At 36.3% G+C, this 25325-nt stretch overlaps 1 protein-coding gene across 3 annotated transcripts in view; it reads left to right on the forward strand.

Moving 5' to 3' along the window:
* Nucleotides 1-25325, forward strand: part of ex (FERM domain containing expanded) — a 346792-nt gene that overhangs the window by 149500 nt on the left and 171967 nt on the right. The window contains exon 1 of one of the 3 annotated variants that reach the window (XM_069830637.1): nucleotides 24598-24698. The exons of the other annotated variants lie outside the window; for them this stretch is intronic. The gene's annotated coding sequence lies outside the window, so the exon portion shown is untranslated. Of the gene's footprint in view, nucleotides 1-24597; nucleotides 24699-25325 lie in introns of those variants that run through there. 3 annotated transcript variants of the gene reach the window in all.

Below are 25325 nucleotides of genomic sequence, written 5' to 3' on the forward strand. Positions count from 1 at the left end.
TAAAAGCGGACAAAAACAAAATAGTCTTAACTGTATATAAGTTATGTGAGTTTTAATTACAGTAATTATAAAGTAAATATTTACTAAGCAAACGAATGCATAGTAGTGAGGTTAGGCCTACTTGACAAGTAACGGGAAATGTTTAACATGAAACAGAATGTACGACAATAGGCGGGAACATGTACTGAGAATCTATGGCGCCAAACAGCGGCCAATGAAGCCTCACTTCAGTCATGTGCTATTATTTATATTAGGATTTTTCTTACAGCGAAAAGATTATAGTCAAGTCGCTCATAATTCTGTTATAAATTATTTAAAACTTAAAGACAATCATCGATATAAACTTGTATGTAGCAGACTTTATAACTGGTAAATATGACAGCGCAGCACATCCTAAAGGAAGCACGCCATATCATTCTGACGTATAAATTTTGTCCCTTGATGAACTATTCTTTACGGGCTTAACTCTGTGAAATTTCCATACAAAAGTGAGATTTCAAATATTGTGGATTTTATTTTCCATCTTAGTTTCATTGGCATTGGATGATGCCTCCATTTCTATCAAATCGTTTCGTTTCAGTTGTGTGTTGCAAATAGGATCTCACAAACACGGTATAATCAGTGCATTTCGAACTGGCGGATCAAAATCACGTTCAAACGTACAAACCATGCACGAGTCACTGAACTGAAATCTATGAACTGAAGCACTAGTAATCCCGGCTGTCCCAACTGACTTTAGTTGAGGAGAATGGTCCAGGAATGGGATAAGCACGAGTGGAAAATGCAGTCCATTGCTTGACCTTGATCCTCCAGTTCGAAATGCATTGGTAATAGTAAGAAATTCTTCAATCACTTTTATTGTCTTGGCTTTTGTCCACTTCATTTCTGGTGCAGTTATAAATGCGATAAATAGTGACGATAAACAAAATAATCATTACAAGAGAAGACAAAAGAACACACATGCTCACTCAGTCAGAATTTCAAGACCTGTGTCTTGTATATCGCTTTCCGATAATATAGGCCCATAAGACATGTCCACGACAATGTTTCAGTGAATATTAGTGTCAAGGTACTAAGACAGTTGCGAGCGTCGTTAAATAAAACATAACATTTATTTTCCTTTCCCCCTCTATTGCATACATCGCCAAGTAGCTACATATTACACTAGTCAGACTTCTGTGGGTAAGGACAACAAATGTTGAACGTACAGAAAGCCGACATTGCTGTAAGAGTTCTTGGTAAGTTTAAAAGCAAGACACCGGACCTTTCAAGAATTTAAATAATTATTACAAAACTCGTGTAAACAGAAAATTCATTAATCCCATCTGTGTATATCAGATGATATACTGAAAGTGATTTACCCTCACTCACTCATAAACTGTTGAATGCTGCAAATTCTGTTGGTTATTGGTTCATGATCCATGACCCTTAAGTATGCTTTCATTCGTGTATAATTACTAGCAATGTAATTAGTAAAAAGTCGCGAAGGCGATGTCCGATTGACGATAAAGTGAAGAAACAGGGATGAAATTAAAGCATTTAGAGAAAACCATTTTTCGCCAATTTGTCGGGCTACTTTTCCTATGCATTTCGATGACGAGCTTCCAGTAGACTGATCTGTGAAAGAGCTTGGAATTAAACGGACATAGATGCCAGTAAGTGGTGATGCAATGTGTGGTTTTTAATCTCTCATCCTGTATAAATTACTGTTATTTAAATATTAATTCAATTTCTTTAATCATCTGCCTTCCTAAGACTGGATATTTGAATCGTTCCCTCGACACTTTTTGTGAGGATTATGAATCAGCCTTAGATATCCTGAGGCAGCGCGACTCTTATTCATAAGGTCAGCATGACTGAAGGAAGGCCGCAGCTAAACACTACAATGTGGAAGATGTTCAGTGACAGTGTCAATCTTTTAGATAAAAGGAATATAATTTTCCTTTGTCATTTTGCATTATTTTGTTTTATGTAGTGGGAAATCGACTTTGTTTCTAGATTTAATTCAGTAGCATTCAAACGCACGGAACCATTCCTTCTCCGTAGGAGTGAGGTCGGTTATGTAGTCTATGTCAACATTAGACTTTTCTCACGAGGTGACTGTCCTTACGCCTTGAAGTACTCGGGCCTTAGAGTGAGGCACGCGTCTGGTAACAGCGTTGTCAAACAATTTCTTAAAGTGATTTATTAATAATTAAAGTATTAAAATATTCTTAAACCGTAAACGCGACAGAAACATTACGCAAAACTATTTGTCGAAACTGAGAACTCTAATGTAAAGGCGTTTATAAAATGTGTATTTCGAAATGAATGTAGATGATGATGGGATACAAATTAACCGTGCAAAATAATTATTTCTGACAAATCTAAGCGCAGAGGAACGACATGGTAGAGGACTTTTCCATTCATAATGTGCTCGGGATTTGTCCCTTCAAAGGACTGTTGTTGAACACCTTCCATTCTGTATACAAGACAAAAAACACCTTTCCCAATGAAGAAGACTTTTGCGAGATTTTTTCTTTGTACAATGTCAATCTTTCCTGAACTGCCTTTCCTGGTGAAGCAGTCGATATATAGCTCCGAAACGCTTCAATGTGACATGATGTAAATATAAAAATAAATCTGACCATGAAAGTCTTATGTCATACTTGAATCTTTCTTCCTTATCAGCAATCGAATCTGAGTCTGCTGGATTTAACTAAGTATTGCTTGAGTCACAATGCTTTTTCTTTTTTGCTTAATTTTCGTAATAACACACCAAAATTGTGAAGGACCCCAGATGTTAAATTCCAAAGAAATAAAGCATAAAATACCTCGCATGCTCTGCATTCCGGCAACGACAGCTTGACGAGTTTATAAGGTAGAGTGCTTCCAGTTTAATCATGGTTATTACAGTGATTCGTGATATTGTACATTCCACGGCTCTACCAGTAGAAGAATTGAAATCAGGCTATATTGTTTTTTAAGAATTCGTTCAGAGTTGTCTGAATTATTTCCTGCAAACGAACTGACGTGACATAGGCGTTAGTCGGTACGTGCTTGAAGTGATGTCACTTTTGTATGACAGCAGAGAAGACCTTTGTCGAATATGTCTGACATGTTACTGTAATACGTACAACTAAGGAGGATAGCTAATATGCTGTTCCGAGTTCTGCGTCTGCAGCTCATTCGTGACGTGAGATACCACCGAGATCAGAGTGAGGACGACTGAGGAAGTGTTGAACGCACGCTTCTTAAAGGTAAACGTACCCTGATGCAGACCATAGACGTCAATAGGGCAGCAGGAGTGAAGACCTCCCAACTTTTGGTCAGTACCTTTTATTAATAGCAACAGTATGTTCACGTTCTTCGCTTTCTATTCTCGTTCTGGTTCTTGTTCCCGGTTTATTGTGGTCCAGCCTTTGGTGTTTACGCTGCCGACTCACTCCCACATAGCGTTGGAGTGTTGATCTCGTAATCAACAAGGGGGTTTGCATATACCATCTTCTCGTCATTTATCTGTTTGTTATCGTTTGTTTGACGGTAAAAAAGATGAAGGCCGATAATGTAATATAATAGCGGTCTTACTAATAAAAACTCTATATACAGATGTTTAACTGTCTTATACTTATACAATGAGTAGCTCGTTTATAAGTCGTGTATAACAGTATAACTGTTACACAGCTACGTCATAGTTTCTTCATTACTTCGTTACGAAAGGTAATAGAATGTCTAAGGTTCTCTACTGGATCCGGTAGAGCGCTCTAGTGTGGCGTATTAAATATCGATAGTGCAACTGGCTCTAATCGATTACCACACTACATTTTGGTCAAAGAGTACAAGCTACAGCAATATTATTCTAATAATTCTATGATCTTTGGTTTGTTCTTCTGTGGTTACAAGGTAAACATCATCATAAAATGACAGTCGATACGAACAGCTGTTAAAGGGGCGGCCATTTTTTCCCTATATACAACGCTTAAACAAGGAGTTTCGTGTATATAACTACTGCAAAGCAATTCCCATTGTACAGTTACAGCCTGTTTATACGTCCATCGCTTATTCACGGTTTATTAGTAACGTTTTCTGTCTCAACTCTGCATAAGTCTAGTATAAAAACTATACACGGTTTATTAGTAAGACCGTAGTAATTTAAGGCCCTATTCATAGACATTCTTAGCGCGGGCTTCCGGTGGATGATCAGAGAACTAACGTTTTTCGTATTCATAAACCAGTGTTAGCGATATGATATGATATGAATCCTGTACAAGTAACCAGTCGATGCCGGGGCAAGTTTAGCACGCTCGTAGCGCGGGGTAGCGAAATGTCTATGAATAGCACCCTTTTAGTATAAGAGAGTTAAATTAGATTTTATGCGCGAGTAGAAAGTTTAGCGTCCGAGACGAAGCAAAGGGTGATAATTTCCACGAGCGCATAAAATCTATTTACTCTCGTGTGCTATACAATTATTTTATCCATTACTGTTATCTAAATTTCATTATTGGTACCTAAATTAAATTTTAAATTGTAGGCCTTTTCTTTGTAATATGTTGTTTATAAAGAAGTTATAAATGAATGAATGTATGGATTTTATGATTGCTAATGTGTTGGTTGTTATGGAAAAAGTTATAATTCACAGGAGTGAATTAACAACTTTTAATTCAATGCTGTGAATAAAGCCAATGTTTAGGTTGCTGAGGATGATGAAATAAATACCAGTTTAGATACCAGTCGTGGATAAAATAATATACTTACTTCTTAAGGGGTTAGATACAGCTTACAGCAGTAAAATGTTTGGAAATATTCAACATGTTTTTCCTCCATTACTGTATCTTGTACCATAAATGAAAATTGGTATGTGTAAAACACTGTCCTTCTGCTATATGAAAAAAAAATATTTTTACGATTTAAAAAAATTATATATACAGACGTGGACAAATTATTAGCAAAACTGACGATTTTGTAGTATAATTTTACAAAATTTGACTTTGAAATTTTGACTGCAGTTGACATTTTTACATTCATTCTGAGTGCTATAATCGTAAAAATGTCAACTGCAGTCAAAATTGAAAAGCCAAATTTTGCAAAATTATACCATAAAAATCGTCAGTTTTGCTAACAATTTGTCCAATTCTATATATATATATATATATATATATATATATATATATATATATATATATATTTTTCCAAAATTCAAAATGGTCGCAGTTTACTGTGTAGTGATGAAGCGTTTCCCTCATAACGCATAAACTTGTTAACTTTTTCATGTTCTCTCTCTTTTATTTTATTGCTGAAAATCATGTTTACAATATCATGCTCTTTGAACTACATTCCTCAAAAAATATAGGTATATTTTTTTTTATTTTGTGTTAGAAAAAAATACTGATATTTGACCATTTTTTAAAATTATTTAATTTTTTATCAGACAATCTATCAAAGGTAGAACAGTGATATTGCATCATATTGTAGATATGATATGCATAAATACACACAAAATATTTCGTCACAGAATCTTGGATAGTTTTTTAGATATGTGGGAAATGCTTTATCACTGCACAGTGAACTGAATTTTGAAAAAAAAAATAGTTTTTAATCGTAAAAATATTATTTTTTTAATATAACAGAAGGACAGTGTTTTACACATACTTATTTTCATTATTGTACAAGTTACAGTAATGGAGGAAAAAAATGTTGAATATTTCCAAAATTTTACTGCTGTAAGCTGTACCTAACCCCTTAATATGGCGTATAGTTGTTAACATACTGGACAAATGACGTTTGTCTATGATGTAAAATATGTATGTATAATGTTTTTAGAAATGTACCAGCATATGGCTCCAGTGCGGACGCCTAGAAAGAATAGGCAAATGCATGAACTTCCGGGCCCTAAAGACCACGTCTTCTTTTCCTTGTCCTCTCACGTGTTGTAAATCTGCGATACGAATCTACACATTCACTTTCTTTTTGAAGGAAGTCATGCTTTAACATCTGTAGTCTCTTGTTAAAAAATTCACAGTTTTCAGTCATGCTTGAATTTGCGAACCTCAGTGCCAGAGGGCGAATATGGTAACCCTTCGTCCATCAAGCACCTCGTATAAATAATGTGCATATATTATGATAATGATTGTTGTCTTTTTCAGATCACTATTCTAAATTAATTAAAGAAAAGAAGAAGATATAGTCTTTGGAATTCATTTCCTGGTCATCCATAGTCTAAGAAAGTGATTTACCGCGGAATTTGTTGGATGGAAGGAGAAAATTCCGTTACATTAGCAGAGGATTAAATCAGTGAGTATGGAGCTAGTAGCAAAAGAAATTGCCGATTTTTTCCTTGCGAGGAAAGTAAATCACGACAAATGCATATTAATGCTTCCTTATCGAAATTCGATCTACTGACTTCTTGCGTACGATAGTCACGCTGACTCTGCACACTCTTGGGCAGAGACTGTAGGAAAGGAGATGCTATCTTGAAGCCTCTCTTATGAATCTAAATGGTTCTTTTATTCTTATTTTCATGTAGGAATGCTGTTAAACACTGTGCATGATGTATGTTTCTATCCGACCATAATTCAAGACTTGTAATCTTCAATATTGTCGTGTCACAGTATTGGTTGGCTGGAATGCGCACAGAGGTCTACTATATGGGTTGGTTTCGTCTAACCTTTCGTAAGGTCGTTCGGCCATGCAGTAACTATCTGAGGCCATCTAGTCGTGAAGATCACCTCGGCTCGGAAATTCCCTCTCAAACTATTTGGTAATGATAGCATACGGCAACGACACTTCTTGGAAGGAAGCAGTTCTTCGGAATGCCACGAAATCTTCGTAGGCGCCTCCCCTTCAATGTTTCGTTTCGCTTGCAGCATCCCAGAGATTTCCATCTCTCGCTGGTCCAGCCAGCATCTTTCTTGCCCCTCAGCGGTCGTGAGCAAACAATGACTCGCGAACTGCTTGTTGTATTGAATATTAATGCCGAGCTAAGCTGTTGGATCGTGTTGGCTCAGTCGACTGAGTGCAGACTGGATATCAAAGATTTAAACCCGGCAGAGGAATGGAATTCCCGAATTCGTAATCAATACCTACATTCTATAAAATCCAATATAGATCTAAGTAATGCAGTCATTTTCAACTTACGGTTGTGAGTAATATTTAACTGCGACAAAATGTAAGTGAGAAATTGCATCGATTTCAGCTTATCAGTGGCACATTCGCAAGAAAATACTAGAGGAAAACAAGAAGGCAACAGTGTTCAAAACTTCATATTGTAATAGACTTACCCAAAATTTTCTGCTGTTAATATTTCTTAACTTTGGGTTCATATATATTAATACAGTTATTAATATTATACTTTGCATACTTCCACTCCGTAATGAGTTTCGGAATAATATTCTGGGGAAATTCCACAGATAGTAACAGTATATTCCTATTACAAAAAAGAGTAATTAGAATAATAGTAGGTGCTAAATCTAGAGAATCGTGTAGGAATATTTTCAAAAAACTACAAATAAGGCCCATAACTTATCAGTATATTTTTTCATTGATAATCTTCCTCGTATGTAATCGTGAAACCTTTGTAACTAAATCAACAGTTCATAGCATAAATACACGTCAAAAAATGACTTTCATACTCCATCGGCAAGTCTATCGTGCTATCAAAAAGGAGTGCGCTATATAGCAGTAAACATTTTTAATAGCCTCCCTATCGATATAAAAATGAAACTCAAAACATAAGATTATTTAGGGCCAAATTAAAGAAGTACCTAATTTCTCACGCCTTCTCATCTGTAGGTGAATTCATGACATTCAATAACGCTTCATGAAGTTGATACTAAAACTTTGTGTTGTACTAGTAGACTATATTGTAAACCTCGTCTGTATATATTTCATCTAGATTGTGATTATAAATTAAGACTTTATAATAGTATTAAGTTTTTTGACTTGTTCCATATTCTAGCTGTGAAGCAATGTATGAATACCATGGAATGTTAATAAATACAATACAATACAGTACAGATATATGCTGACGTAGCGGGTGTAAAAAATTAACATAGAGCAGTGCCAAACATTAACAAAACCACAATAAAATTATAGATAATCACTAGGCTATATCTACTTTCAGGACAGATAAGTTTGGTTTTGTGATATTTAGGTAGATTGGCTTAGATATGACAAACCACAATAGATTAGCCTATATCGTGTGATTAAGAAGTAAAATGTAAATATTATATGGGTGTAATATCGATAAATAGGCCTACTATATGTTTGATTTTTATTTTTATCCCCCTTATTACAGAAACTGATGAGGAATTATCAATCCTTTTGCAGTTTTTAAATAAAATTAAAGACTTTCTTGCAAATTAAATGAAAAGATTATAACACGTATCGTTAATTTCTGCCATGAGGAAATCTGGCAACTCTCCTGGAGTGACTAAGGGACGGAATTCTGCCTTTCAGGTCTGAGTTCATATGTGAATTCGTAGGTGACCCGGCGATGCACTGTTGTCAAACTACGTCTAATTAACCATTTACTTAATAAACAAACCCCTTATTAGGTTTTTTATTTATTTTAATCTATTCTTTTGACCCGTTCAATTTTTACAGTTACTTCGCTTCTATTCCGTATAGATACACTTATTATAAAATTATAATATTTAGAAAGAGAAAGAAAGGATGAGTGAAAGGGAGTTGTGATAGATATGACAGAATAACAAACACGTAGGCCTACATTATATTCTCTGCACTGTCTTTTTGATTAGATTAGATTAGATTAGATTAGATTAGATTAGATTAGATTAGATTAGATTAGATTAGATTAGATTAGATTAGATTAGATGAAGTTGAATTGGGTGATTCTAATTTATTTTAGTACTGTATCACCACGACCACGCCATTATGATAATGATAATAGGCAACAGCCCTTTCTTCTTCATTTGAGAATTACTGAATTACTGAAACTCCATGATAATGTGCCCAGCATGGCGCAAGATCTCCACTTAAAGCAACACAGGATAGACGCAGGACAAGGGACACATACTTGCTCTCTCTGGAAGAGAGAAATAAATCACTTGCTGTCGGAAATGAAAGCTGAATTCATTGGATTTATTGTCGAAATACTTCCATTTGAGTCACAGCTGTTGCTTATATTTGCGTGTAATTCGTAATTAACCAGATCAAGGAATGATTAAGAGAAGTACATAGCGAATGAGTGGTCTAGACCAGTTGTATGTTTGTACTCCCAAACTGCTAATACTAAAAATATATTATTATTATTATTATTATTATTATTATTATTATTATTATTATTATTATACAATAGTTACTTATACATTAATAATAGTAATGATTTACGTAAGATGTTATTCAAGAAAGTAAAAACAAGAATTGATACGTTATTGCAAATAATGTAATGCAATAATTATCAACAAGTATAATAAAATGTCGGCATTTTTACATACGTAATCAGTGGGGTACGTACCCTTCAGATAGCCCGGCGTACCCCCGGGGGTACGCGTACCATGAGATTGAATACCACTGGTCTAGACATTCGGCCCGTCACGCAGTCGGTTCACGTTCCAGTCCCGGTCGAGCCTGGGGAATTTATAATGAAAAATCCATAGTAACATTTATAGCGGACAAGATTGCTCTAGGGATGAGAAGGGTTGCCTACTTGAAACCTAGATATTCAGCGAACCTCAGTGTAATCAGCTGGTATGGATTGGGGCTGCTTCTGTATAAGGGGTTAGTGTTAAAAATTCTCTGAGATGGACATTGGGCAGGTTCGTCCTGCCTCTTCAGGATAACAGGATGAAACTCCTGTCTGACAGAATCAGCATTCGGACTTCTAATTCGTTTTACTTTTAATTTAATCTGATGTTCTACGTTGTAGATCACAATCAATTCACATATCTCAAAATCATTGCTCCGATTTTAATATGGTTTATTTCGGAAAGTGTAAGCTGTAGCATCGCATTTGGTCCCAATAGACAGCTAACAATGGCTACCTTATTTGCACATGCGCTAGCTATTGTTGAAAAATGTTAGTGTTAGAAAATGGAGATGTCGAAGCCTCACAGAGCTTTTTTTTTTTTACTTGCACCATTATATGCGTGAGTATACCTTAACGACCATCTCTTTCAACGTTGGATTGATCACTGCACTGCGGAAGACCAAAATTGATGAGGCGGGCCTCCGTGCTCACCTGACTTAATCCATCTGTGAATTTTTTCCTATGGGGTACGTAAAGGTCAGTTTTTGCGTTCCACCCTTATCCCATAACCTGCAGGAGCTATGGTGTCGCATGACAGCTGTGGTGCACCCTGCGCGAAATGTGGGAGGAATGGAATATCGCCTAGATGTATGCCATATGACTTCTCTTCAACCCCTTTCTTCCCCGTAACGCCGCGCAGTGTTGATATCGTGATGGATGAATATTAAGCATCCCCGTTTAGAGTTTGGTTTCACTCCCGGTGTCCAGCCCTGGTCTAAATTGTAGATTCGCCATCGTGCTGATGCTGACCCCATTTGAGATTTTTGCCATCTTTCCGTCTATTTTGTAAGATAGAAATAAATATGCAATTGCCAACTCCTGACAGCTGTAAAATGTCAAAGATTGCAAAAAAGGAGGAAAGTATTAATGCTTTTAATGCGGAGTGAAATAGTAACGAACAACTCTCACGTGGAATGGGGACTAGCTGACTAGATTCTGAAGGCCGTTCACATATTAAAACCGTTAATGATAACGCCACCTGCACTTTTCTGTAAGAAGATATTATATGCTATGTAATTTTCTTTTGTACTCGTACTAGTTACTGTACGTACTTCTCTTTTTAAGACTATTGCTGCTTCTTTGTTTTAATATCACTCCACAATGTCTTGTTATCTTTAATATTCCTCATGACAGGACTACAAAAGTGATGCAGAATACAGTTTTTTTACGCAGTCGCATTCTTTCTCATGTCAGCGCACATCGATAATGACTTTATATATTCACTAAAGTACTTATATAGATGACGATGACTATGAAAATGACGTCATTACACACACAGAAAAATTCAACTTTATTAATGTACGATATGTAGATATCTAAAAAAATAAGGCTACAAAGGATACTATTCTAAAGTTTTACTTGAATTTTGTATGGATGTATGTGTAAGTTCTTATGAAGAAATCTTTGTATACTGGTGTTTGACAAGCCAAATGAAATTGCATGACGACGGACAGAACGTTTAGGACTACGGATCATAGCAATTCTTACGTAGTTTTCCGGGATACGTACAAGTCTTTGCTTTCCTGGACTTTTTCTTTAACGCAGAACCAGTTACTTCAAAGTTCTGAATCCAAATTTGTATTGCATGGGCTAATGGTATCGGATCATTGCGATGGATATTGTAATGACGTCGAAATAGCCGTTGTGCAGCAATGAAACTATCACTATTTTTGTAATATGCCTCAATAGCAAAAGCACGTTGTTCACCCGTCCTACGATCCATTATAAACAAACGTTATCGAATGACGAATAGATTGTTGCATGTAACAATTAAAATGCCCGACAATAGCCGAAAACACACGAATCTGAAAGTCGCCCGTTTCATTGGCTCGCCTTGTATATTATATATAATTCCTCTCTCTTTTAAATCTCTCTCTTTTTCTCTCTTTCTCACACACATACAAACACACACACAATATATAGGCCTATGGACGTTTATTTACAGAAACTCTAACCGAAATGGCTGTAGTCCGGTTCAAATATGCTAGTGTTTCACATTACAATGTAAATTGTAGGCCTGGGAATACTATGGCGATGATTATTATCGGTAGTATTGTTTTCCCTTTTCAATAGCCTATTATATAATGTTGTTTCGTCTCTTAAAGGGCAAGGTTGTTTTATTCACTTGGTCTCTTAGTACAAGAATTAGCTACGTCAGTTGAATTTATCCTTTAACCTCAGTGTCTAAGTTCACAGTTTTAGTGTGAATGGAGCTCAATAGTGACGTGTATTCAACATTCTTAATGGCAAGAATTTATAATTAATGAATGCTTGGTTAGAGTGTGTAAGCCAGGTAATACATAATTATGACAGATAATCCTCTGCTATACTGTTAGCGTTATTTCGCCATACACAAGATCGAGCAGTAAATTGATTATATTGCAACATTTGTTTTGAAACATTTATTCTTTAGGAGGTAGTAAGGAACTTGTTTGTGTTTGTAAGCTTACTGACGTTCACCTTGACAAGACGACAGTTCACGCTACATTAACATTTAAAATATGGAAATTACTTCCGTTTACATATCAACCCACTGAACTTCGCACAAAACAAATACAGATCTCTGGAGTGCTCCGTATTCGAGGAGCTATGCTCTTTATTCTTTTCTTCCACCACAAAGAATTAGGCCTATGGCTTGTTCGTTCTCAAGGGGGATTGTCTTTCCACCTTGCCGTAGATTACCATTATCCTGTATTTTTCGAGTTAATAATTCGGCACTATTTACGAAGGCCTCTTTTACTTTATTCTTAAATTATGTTCATATGAGTCGCTTTATGTTTAGAGTGACTTCATTTAGATTTAGAATCGTAAGGTAAGTCTAGTGATTTCTACTGTTACGTTGTTTGTGAAACGTTCGCCGAGAATCAAATTCAGTTTCATTGGGGATACATGTAATACCAGAGCGCGCATGAGCTATGTATGCGTGGCCACCTAAGTTCCGGTATTATCGATTCATAACCTCACTCTTATTTCTAGTCATACAACATTGATTAACAATAGTATGCACATAACTGTGTTTTTATTTCATACTGAATACCAATATTTTCGCAGGAGTTGTTTAAAGTGGTGTCCGACCGCATTTACACATGCCCGAAATCTTTCGTCATAAGTTTCCATTCACACGCAAAAGTTCTTCCGTAATTATTTTAATTTCTGTTTTTACATTGCCTTCAACTTCATCTGTAATAGAGACTCTATAGAACTTCCCGCAATTATTAGTCGCACACGGTAAGGTTAGAAGAACGTGCAGGTCATAAAACACTTGAAATGATCCTGTGACCAATACCCTCCCTTATTAATTTCAAAGAACCCGGGCAGTGTTTACTATAGCAAAATTCTGTTCAAAATATGCATTTTGCTTGTCATTATCTGTAACCAATTAAAAAGATGGTGCATCTATTTTTGTGCGGTACATCTTTCTGAATTTAATGTATGTTAAAAAATATGGGCTGTATTATTCTACTTGCAGTTATAACACACCATACACAACTTTTTTCCTTATGTAATGGAACTTAGTGTTTTAATCGAATAATGTCAGTACTGTAATATCTATATGTAGCACGTATGGGCGAATCCATAAATGCATATAGAGTGTTAGTTGGAAGGCCGGAGGGAAAAAGACCTTTAGGGAGGCCGAGACGTAGATGGGAAGATAATATTAAAATGGATTTGAGGGAGGTGGGATATAATGATAGAGAATGAATTAATCTTGCTCAGGATAGGGACCAATGGCGGGCGTATGTGAGGGCGGCAATGAACCTCCGGGTTCCTCAAAAGCCAGTAAGTAAGTACTGTAATATCTATTGTTCTGTGAAGCAATTTGACAACGTAAATAAAACCATGTCCCGCGCCGTGGCGTCGTGGTCTAAGACATCCTGCCTAGGACTCGCGTTACGGAATGCGCGCTGGTTCGAATTCTCATGGGGGAAGAAATTTTCTCATGAAATTTCGGCCAGTGATGGGACCGGTGCCTACCCAGCATCGTGATGCACTTGGGGATCTACGATAGGTAACGAAATGCGGTTGCGAATGCCAGCTATAACGGCTGGGGGGATCATCGTGCTAACCACACGATACCGCCATTCTGGTTGGATGACCGTCCACCTCTGCTTCGGCATGTGGGCGTGAGGCCAGTAGCCGGCTGGTCGTTCTAGGTCCTTTACGGGCTGTAGCGCCACGGATTATTATTATTATTATTATTATTATTATTATTATTATTATTATTAAATAAGATCATGTCTCATCAGGAAATTATTAAATATAGGTCAGTAATATCATCAGCAATATTCTGTAGAACCAGATTACAGAAAATGCGGGTGTAATTCATGAACTATAGTCACTCTATGAAATAAAAATATAATTATATGCATGCTATTATTAACCGAAGTTATAGGCCTATGACTACAAACACGCTGGAGGTTATGACGCAATCTAGAACGGCCACCCGTGTATGGCTGGTGCTCGAGTATCCCGCTTGGAGCCGAATGGGGCGATCAGTAGTTTCGGTTTTCTACACATTGTTTATTTTGAAAAAAAAAGTGGTGCTATTATGATGAGGGAAACGAATTCCGAAAGAACTGCCTCAACACCACTTTTGTTACCGTAAGTCCACGTGGTCTCACCAAGATTAAAACACAAGTCAGCCGATGCTATAGCTGTTACGTGAACGGTAGCCTAACATTCTTTCATGAAGATGTGTTCCGGTGTAGTTTAGCATTACTGTATTTTCCATGACAATCTGAAGTACCTCTTTCTTGCTGCTGGAGTGTTTTAAAGCCATCATGTGGGCATTTAAATGTCGTGAGTTCAATGTCAACGTTATTTACATGTCCAACTTCCGAACTAGGCTAGGCTTGGCTTTTCAAGGGCTGAACCCGAGACGGGTTCTTACACTTAGGCACGCTTTGGACCATTGTGCGCCCTATAGGCCTATATGCGCTGGTTGTCCAAGTCCGACAGGTGGCCTAGGTGGCATTCCTGACATTCAGCTCATCATCATAATTACATTGCTAGAAAGTAGCTGAGAGCGGGAAATGAATCGAATTCTCTGTTGATAACTCTGCGAGACAAAAGTTTAATTTCTTTACAGTTCCTTCGATTTTATTCTCAATGGTGGACACAGTTGAAGTTGGACCCTGAAGATTAGAATTTAAAAAAGAAAATATAGGATAGGTAAGCAAGCCAAGAGAAATCTCTGAGACGAACTGATTCCTTTTGAACTCTGTGTCTCTGAAGTCGTGAATAAAGAAAAAATGTCCCAGCAAACTGATAGAAATTAGAGAACGTTAGAAAATTAAGGTTAGCTAAAATACCTTTTGAAAACACACCCTAGTTCCATGGACCCGTTTCAAGTCATTCGCGTACCCCAGGTTGGAAATCGCTAGGATATTTCGAACTAAACTCAAAATATAGGCTTAGAGTAAGGTTAGTTAGGATGAAGAACCTACAGTATGTGAACAGTTTCTTGCCAACGGCTTAGACGGAAGTGAAACTTGAAGCTTTAAGATTTTATTCAGAATCACGCTCTTGCACTAATCCTTACAACAGTGATTTAAAGAATGAAAATGTGTTTACAGTTTTCTATCTTCGCAAAGTGGAGTTGTGTTTTGGACGTGAATGTAGTCGAAGTGTGGGCGTCATCCATTGCATTCCTCTCCGTGGACACCGGCACAGCGGAGGCAGAACAGACAACCACTGGCGAGAGCAAAGGAACAGAGCCTTGTGACCACGTACACTGCCCAATCGCACTTCCCATTCATTTTCCAAATTCTTGCGCAAACTAAGAATTGAAGACCTCCCCGGAAAAAAGATGTAACATCAGATTCTTGAAATATGTGATGTAGGTGGAAAAAGTAACTTTTAAGCATTTATTTATAACAAATTATTGCGTTCAATAGCTGAAGTTTTGTTTAGTCAAATGGTTGCGACAGCAAATGTGGGCCTAATGAATTATTACCTTGAAATTATTTTCATTTCTCCTGAAACATGAATTTCAGTTTTGTTGGTTACATCCTTACCCGGTGAGGTCTTCAATTGCAGTTTGGGGCCACCAGCGTGGCTCAGTCGGTTAAGGCGCTTGCCTGCCGGTCTGAAGTTGCGCTCGGGCGCGGGTTCGATCCCCGCTTGGGCTGATTACCTGGTTGAGTTTTTTCCGAGGTTTTCCCCAACCATAAGGTGAATGCCAGGTAATCTATGGCGAATCCTCGGCCTCATCTCGCCAAATACCATCTCGCTATCACCAATCTCATCGACGCTAAATAACATAGTAGTTGATACAGCGTCGTTAAATAACAAACTAAAAAAGAATTCAGTTTGGTGTTACAGGATTTGGTGTGATCTGTTTTGTCTTAATAACGAAGCACTCATATATAGGTCTACAACATTTTGCAAGAGGGTTTACTTGCTATTGTCAACAAAGAACTGGAATTGCATTTGCTTCCCAATGGGCAATGGGACTGGGAAGGTATCTATTATCATATGCATGTTCTGTGCATTGGTTGCCTCCACCCTTCTTCAAGAAAGTCCTTTCATTAGGTTTGGGAAAATGAGCCCCGGAAACTTTTTCAGTAAATTTTCCTTTAATAGCGTATTATGTATAGTAATAGTTGAAGTGTAATTAGTTTCTCAATATTGCTGGATTTTCTCTAATGTATTTCTACTTTCTTAGAACTTAACGTGTCTTGAATTTTATATCTCAAGTATAAAATTTGTGTAATAAATATTTAATGTGTCAATGCTACTTACAGACATTCATAGTCGTTCAGCGGATGACTACTTCCTTCTTCCTTGTTAAAGTTAGTTTTTACAGTAAAAGGAAAGTGTGCCATTGTCACTTCGTGTACGCTATCTACAAAAAAAAAAAAAAGTTAACACGTCCATTGTGCTAGACATCACACTGTACAGACATAGCTGATATCATACGAAGTAGTCACATACACTTGAATTATTTTTTATTTAGTATTTATTTTTTTGTAATTCGACGAGGATCGATTCTTAATTAAGAAGTATTTAATTCCTTAAGTGCAAGAATTCAATTCCCAATAGAGCATATGAAACTTGTGATTAAAAAAAAATGATGTAGGACGTTTGTTCTCTTAATTTACTTCAGTTCATTTATGTAGAAAACGATTTTCGCATTAAATATTACAAGGAGATGTCGGAAATGGAAAACGCGACATATCAGCGGAGCCCATACCAAGTTGTTGAGTCTTGAGTATCACACACAAATTACAGACACATTCAGCCAAGTTCCCCCTACCAAAAACAATTAGAATGGTAGAATCATTAGGTCATTTTGCTTGTTCATCAATTGTCATCTGTAAGTTAGTCAACAGCGCCATTTTAAAGAGGCCGTGTAGAAAAGAGTAAGATCATTGAAGGTAAGGTAGAAGACAAAAGATATCATTGAAGATAAATTACAAGAGAACAAAATCATTTAAGGTAAATTACAAGAGAATAAATATCATTGAAGATAAATTACAAGAGAACAATATTATTGGAAGTAAATTACGAGAGAACATTATCATTGAAGGTAAGTTACGAAAGAACAATATTATTGTCTTCCGCTGTGGCGTAACGTTAGAATGTCCGGCCGTGAAACGAGCAGGCCCGGGTTCAAATCATAATTGGGACAAGTTATCTGGTTAAGGTTTTTTCCGTGACTTTCCCACAACACATTAAAAGCAAATGCTCCTGGACTCATTCGCTGGCATTACCACCATTTTACTCAGACGCTAGATAACCGTCGCAATTGATAAAACATTGTAAAGTTACTCAACTTAAAAAACGATGTTATTGAAGGTAAATTGCAAGAGAACAGTATCATTGAAGATGTTACAAGAGAGAAGTCTCATTAAAAAATGAACAATAACATTGCAGATGAATTATTACAAGTTAACAATATTATTGAACAACATCATTGCAGGCAAAGTACAAGAGAGAAAATAAATTACAAGAGAACAGTATCCTTGAAGGTAAATTACAAGGGAACAATATTATTGAAGGCTAATTACAAAAGGGCAGTATTATTGAAGGTAAATTACAAGAGAGGTAATTTTACAATAACATTGCAGATGAATTATTACAAGTCAACAATATTATTGAACAATATCATTGAAGGTAAAGTACAAGAGAACAATATCATTGAAAATAAATTACAAGAGAACAGTATCTTTGAAAGTAAATTACAAGGGAACAATATTATTGAAGACTAATTACAAAAGGGCAGTATTATTGAAGGTAAATTACAAGAAAGGTAATTTTACAATAACATTGCAGATGAATTATTACAAGTCAACAATATTACTGAACAATATCATTGAAGGTAAAGTACAAGAGAACAATATCCTTGAAAATAAATTACAAGAGAACAGTATCTTTGAAGGTAAATTACAAGGGAACAATATTATTGAAGGCTAATTACAAAAGGACAGTATTATTGAAGGTAAATTACAAGAGAGGTAATTTTACAATAACATTGCAGATGAATTATTACAAGTCAACAATATTATTGAATAATATCATTGAAGGTAAAGTACAAGAGAACAATATCATTGAAAATAAATTACAAGAGAACAGTATCTTTGAAGGTAAATTACAAGGGAACAATATTATTCAAGGCTAATTACAAAAGGGCAGTATTATTGAAGGTAAATTACAAGAAAGGTAATTTTAAAATAACATTGCAGATGAATTATTACAAGTCAATATTATTGAACAATATCATTAAAGGTAAAGTACAAGAGAACAATATCATTGAAAATAAATTACAAGAGAACAGTATCTTTGAAGGTAAATTACAAGGGAACAATATTATTGAAGGCTAATTACAAAAAGGGCAGTATTATTGAAGGTAAATTACAAGAAAGGTAATTTTAAAATAACATTGCAGATGAATTATTACAAGTCAATATTATTGAACCATATCATTAAAGGTAAAGTACAAGAGAACAATATCATTGAAAATAAATTACAAGAGAACAGTATCTTTGAAGGTAAATTACAAAGGAACAGTATTGTTGAAAGCTAACTACAATAGGGCAGTATTGTTGAAGGTGGTTTCAGTTTTTGTAAATATGATAGAAAGATGAAAATTTCGGAAGACGTATGTTCTAAATCTTTATATTAATTGATGTGTATATAAATATTTCATTGTGACAGTGTTATGTCACTGGTGATATAATTTCGTCGTCATCAGCAGCACCGTGTCCACGAAAATAAAGCGTTCCGGTTCGTGAAAACGTCCACTTCGAGCCCTGGTTAGAGATAATGAAAGCACAAGCTTTGGATTCTGCGTGACTGAAAGAATCCACTAAGTATTGCACAACATAACATAACATTATTTTTATTGAGCTTGCAACTGAAGTAAAATGTATACGAGTTCGGACGTGCTCCAGGTTTATAGTGCTTCCTAATGATTGAAGCAGCATTGAAGTGCTAAGCTATTACCGACTAACAGCTGTGTAATGTCACGGTTTCGCTTTACCTGATACAGGCATCTATTACTTTGTCATTTCTCTTCGCGACACCTCAGCACGTAACATTACTTTCGTATTACGCAGTCGGGCGAGGCATTGTCTATTCAGTGCGTGTAAGTGCACTGTAGTGGGTATGGAATGTTTGCTGTGACGAAACCTGTCATGTCTTATCTGCGGGTGTGGTCCTTCTGCCCGTTTCGCTGCAGCACTTCGCATCTCATCTCGTGCCAAGATGCTAAGTGTCTGGAGTCTGCTAAATCCAGGTTTCAATTGATGATGCGGACTGGAAGTAATAGAACTGTGTAGATTTTAACAGGTTATCCCTTGGATACTGTAAAACAAACAATTTTAACACCATATTAGTCCCAAATAAACACTTTTCTCAGAAAAAAAAATAATTTTTTCCTCAATGTTAACACCGTTTTACTCGATTCTGATTTTTACTCTTATCATTAGGGAAACTGGTAAGAAATTATTCATCCCTTTACCTTTTTTTTCAATAAATAGACCATTTTCTTGCAAATTAAATAAAAAAAATTGACACGTCATATCGTTATTTCCTGGCATTAGGAAGTCTGCTAATCCTACTGGTGTGACTAAGAGACGGAACTTGCTGTTCAGACCGAATGCGTGTGTGCTTTCTTACGTGAGTCAGCGACGCTCTATTACCAAACTATGCACACTTTTGTAATTAACCATGCACTTAATTATAAAACGTATAGTAGTTTTTTTAATTAATGTATTCTATTACCCCTTTCAATCTTTACAGTTATATCACTTCCACCCTGTATTATGTAGAAAATGACACCATGTAAATCACAGACATGTTTCATTATTAGGGTACGGATTTTTAGGTCCCAATACATTTACTCATAAATATCTTTCCATTTTTTTAAGTTCATAGATTTAACTAATATCAGTATCAATAATTAATTATGGCGTAGTCTTAATACTTACAGAGTATGGTACACTATGAAAATGGTGACAAATAATTTAATTAATTATCAATCACTGGATTAATAAAGTTTTGTAGCATGTTGTTGGGAAGAATGATATGCACTGTAACTTACCACATAAGTCAGCTGAGCAGGGCAAGCAGCAGAAGAATGTCCCTTAGGCCTGTCACACATACACACGTCAAATATTTTTATGTGCAGTGTATGTAATTTTATGTATAAAAATGTATGAATCTCCCAATTTTAACAGTATTTCTAACACTAATTAATATATTCAAAGATAAACCACACATGTTGGGCCAATTATACAGTGTTCATAGATTTGATATGAAATGTAAAAAATTGTATATTACAGTTATATGAACACTAATAAATATAATATAATTATTAAAAAATAAGTAAAAGTCAGACATGTTTCGGAGATGCTTCTCCATCCTCAGTGACTTTACCACGACGGCTGGTTCAGGTGATCGAACCGCGTTGTTGCTTGGCTCCTTTAAGGATGGAGAAGCATCTCCGAAACATGTCTGATTTTTACTAATTTTTTAATAATTATATTACATTTATTATCTTGGAGCAACAGTAACAAATGTAAATGACACTCGGGAGGAAATTAAACGCAGAATAAATGTGGGAAATGCCTGTTATTATTCGGTTGAGAAGCTTTTGTCATCTAGTCTGCTGTCAAAAAATCTGAAAGTTAGAATTTATAAAACAGTTATATTACCGGTTGTTCTGTATGGCTGTGAAATTTGTACTCTCACTTTGAGAGAGGAACAGAGATTGAGGGTTTTTGAGAATAAGGTTCTTAGGAAAATATTTGGGGCTAAGAGGGATGAAGTTACAGGAGAATGGAGGAAGTTACACAACGCAGAGCTGCACGCATTGTATCCTTCACCTGACATAATTAGGAACATAAAATCCAGACGTTTGAGATGGACAGGACATGTAGCACGTATGGGCCAATCCAGAAATGCATATAGAGTGTCAGTTGGGAGGCCAGAGGGGAAAAGGCCTTTGGGAAGGCCGAGACGTAGATGGGAAGATAATATTAAAATGGATTTGAGGGAGGTGGGATATGATGGTAGGGACTGGATTAATCTTGCTCAGGATAGGAACAATGGCGGGCTTATGTGAGGGCGGCAATGAACCTCTGGGTTCCTTAAAAGCCAGTAAGTAAGTAAGTGTATTATATTTATTGGTGTTCATATAACTGCAATGTTGTTTTACGTTTCATAACTAATTAATATTTTGAATTTAAAAACGTGACACCTTAACACAGCAATAATTATAATTTATTGAAAAATTAAGTTTGGTGCTTAATATATTTTATTTGTTATTACACCTAAATATTTTTAAGGCCTTAGCGAGGGTAGTGAACCTTTTGTTGCTGTCTTCTGTTCATTAGCTTCCTAAGATCCGGAGGGAATTTTTCACCGTTCCATTACTCTTTCATTCCTAATTCTGGGTTGAATTGAAGTGATAGCCAAACGAAGAAGTCATAAAGTTGCAGCAGGTGGTTCCTCTGTTTCGTTTTAAGCCGATCATGGCGGAAAATGCAGTTTCACAAAGCTATATGATGGAAAAATTGTCTGAAAAATTTCCGATCATTAAAAAATAAGTGGCTTGGTCAGTGATATTTGCTACGTACATGTTATTTAGCTAGATTTTAGAATTTAGAGTTTGGAGACGAATTGGATTTGCGCTTTTCGGCACAATTACGAAAAGAATATTTTCACTATAAAATATTTATTCGTGAAAAATGCTTAGAAAAGTAAAACGACAAATTGCTGGATAATATCTCGCTGCCCGGTATAATTGATGCCAGGGTCCGACGGAGGTTGAGAAACAAGACGTGCGTGGAGTTGCCTTCATGCATAACTGGACACCGCCGGCCGGTATGGGCGAGAATATGCCTAGCTTGGGGGTTAGTGTGATATGGCAGTGTACGCAGATTCAACTCACCACAATTCAGAAAAAAAGAAAAGAAAATCTTGTTATGTTCATATAGATCTACGTATTTGTTTAACAATGAAAGCATTGTAAATATAAAAATTGGAGGTTTATCCTTCGAAAGGGTGGAAAAATTCAAATATCTTGAAGCAACAGTAACAAATATAAATGACACTCGGGAGGAAATTAAACGCAGAATAAATATGGGAAATGCGTGTTATTATTCGGTTGAGAAGCTTTTATCATCTAGTCTGCTGTCAAAAAATCTGAAAGTTAGAATTTATAAAACAGTTATATTACCGGTTGTTCTGTATGGTTGTGAAACTTGGACTCTCACTCTGAGAGAGGAACATAGGTTAAGGGTGTTTGAGAATAAGGTGGTTAGGAAAATATTTGGGGCTAAGAGGAATGAAGTTACAGGAGAATGGAGAAAGTTACACAACGCAGAACTGCACGCATTGTATTCTTTACCTGACATAATTGGGAACATTAAATCCAAACGTTTGCGATGGGCAGGGCATGTAGCACGTATGGGCGAATCCAGAAATGCATATAGAGTGTTAGTTGGGAGACCGGAGGGAAAAAGACCTTTGGGGAGGCCGAGACGTAGATGGGAGGATAATATTAAAATGGATTTGAGGGAGGTGGGATATGATGGTAGGGACTGGATTAATCTTGCACAGGATAGGGACCGATGGCGGGCTTATGTGAGGGCGGCAATGAACCTTCGGGTTCCTTAAAAGCCATTTGTAAGTAAGTATGAAAGCATTGTGTTCAGTTGAGGAAATTCATGAAACAGCCTACTACAGGGTAAGATCTCATAATTCCTTATTTTATGTGTTTGGTCGTAAATAGAAATCAATTAGCCTTAGCCGTAAACAAAGCATCTTTACACCCGACGGATAATGCATTATGTTACGTCAGAGGAAGTTGAATGGGTCACCTACTTTGATTAGGCCTTGCGTCTGCTGACACGTACCGTGGCGATTAGCTTGCTTGCAGATGCATACACAGGCTGGTACATGTATTGCTTCTAATGAGTTGTGTAATTTGCATTATCTTCATATCACTGGGGCATGCATTTGCATCCTTGGCCGCTCCAAGCTTTCGCATAACTACGAGACTTGATATCTTAAACATGAGGGGTACCTCGGTTATTGGTTAATGCCTGCGTAAGATCCGCTGATTTCTATTGTTTCCCAAACGTCAGCTACGACTTTCTTAGCTATTGCTACCGTGGCGGTGCAAAGAGTTTTTGAAGTGAGGACAAGAATAAAGCAAATTGAACAGTGTCTTGTCTTTGGTTTGAGTGCACAAGGATTTCCATCAGTTCAACATCACCTTCTTCATAAAGGGATTAGGCTCTTGTGCCTGTCCCAGCTTCAAAATATTGTTGCAGCCAGGGGCGTACGCAAAGGGGTTACCGGATTTGAACTCCTCCTTGAACTTAAAAAAAATACATATATTTCAATATATTTGATTTTTCCATGGTTTTTTCTGTTATGTAAAGCATCTTACCTATCAGTTTATCCCTACAATCTAGAAATAACTGTTGAATATATAATATAAAATTGTGTAAATGTAATAATGACATAAGCATTTTTTATTATACAAAATTAAACAGAAGTTAAAATTTGTTAAAAATTGGATGTCTATGTAAAAATTACGTTTCAAAGAATTTATAAGGATATTCATGAATATGCTCTATCAGGACATAGGCCCTAGTATAAGGGAGAGTTGGGTAGTATCGGACATCGGGTAATATCGGACAGTGATGTTTCTTTCATCTACCACCAGATGGTAATACAGTGATGTTTCATCTACCACCAGATGGTAGTAGCAGTGTTCAGATGTCGCAAACAGAAAAGTAACCATCTCACTTAGGTACGACCATCTGGTGGTAGATGAAAGAAATATCACTGTCCGATATTACCCGATGTCCGATACTACCCAACTCTCCCCTAATATTGATAATATACCGTAAAATAATAATAATAATAATAATAATAACAATATACAAAATTTAAAATACTAATAATGTAAATTGTAAACAGTTTTAATAATGACCACTTTTGACAAAATTCTGCTTATGCCACTGGTTGCAACCATCTTGATTTTGGGCTCACACAAGACAAATTTATTATATGTTGCTAGTGGGAATGGCAAAAGAGATATTTTAACATTTTCGACAAATTACTGACAAATTGTTTTGTTTATTATTAAAAATGCCCTTTTTGTGCACAAGTGTTAACGCAGTCCACTTGTAGTTTCTAAATTTACTGTTTTGTCTCTGATGTAAGTTACGAAGAAAATGCACATTTTCAACGATCGTTACTTACCAGTGTTAAGGATAGTTACGAAGGTCTTGAAACTCTCGTAGCGGTTTCGCAGTGATAAGGATGAGTTATTGTTGTCAGTGCACATTATGAGAAACATTCGAGGTGATTAGTTATTCTAGTAATCGCTAAACGTCTCCAGTGTTGACTGGCACTTCATTGCCACTTGGAAGAAGGAAGTGTTACACACTTGCTTTTCTCTTCGAATGCTCACGATGAAAACTACTGCAAGGTATGTAATTGTACAGTAAATAGTGCTGTGGAAGTAGTTGTAATAATACGGAGTAAAAGAGAACTTCTCTTGATGGAGGTCCCAGAACTTAAGGCTATAGAAGACGGAAGTGAAAAAAATATCACAATTTTGGTGTGCCAATTTAAGACTTGTTATTCTGTCATATATATTATGAGTCGTCTTTGGTAGTGTAGTGGTTACGGTGCTTGCAGTTGCAGCCGACGTTCTCGTGGTCAAATCCGGCAGAGAGCGATGAATTTTTACTAGCGATAAAAATACTTAGCGTTTTTCCTTCGGAGTGACTTTGTCATAGTCTTAAACTCTGTCCCTGATGGAGAGGTAAGGGAAAATGTACCGGTCACTTTTCATCCACATCAAAATTTAAACTCTTTTTCGAACATCGTTCCGAAATAGTTCGCTAATCACTTCTTTCGAAATGATCGATATTTTTCTTTCATTTTTTGCATAACTTAACACTACAGAAACTCGTTTCAATATGCTATACACTATTCTCAAAGAATTGTAAAAAAAAAAAGCAATATTTTGCACTACACCGCGCACGAATAAGTAATCCCTTCATTATTCTCAAACGATTAGAAGTAACACAATAGCTTGCACTACACTAAT

This window comes from Periplaneta americana, chromosome 7 (assembly GCF_040183065.1).
Source record: "Periplaneta americana isolate PAMFEO1 chromosome 7, P.americana_PAMFEO1_priV1, whole genome shotgun sequence".
Lineage (NCBI taxonomy): Eukaryota > Metazoa > Arthropoda > Insecta > Blattodea > Blattidae > Periplaneta > Periplaneta americana.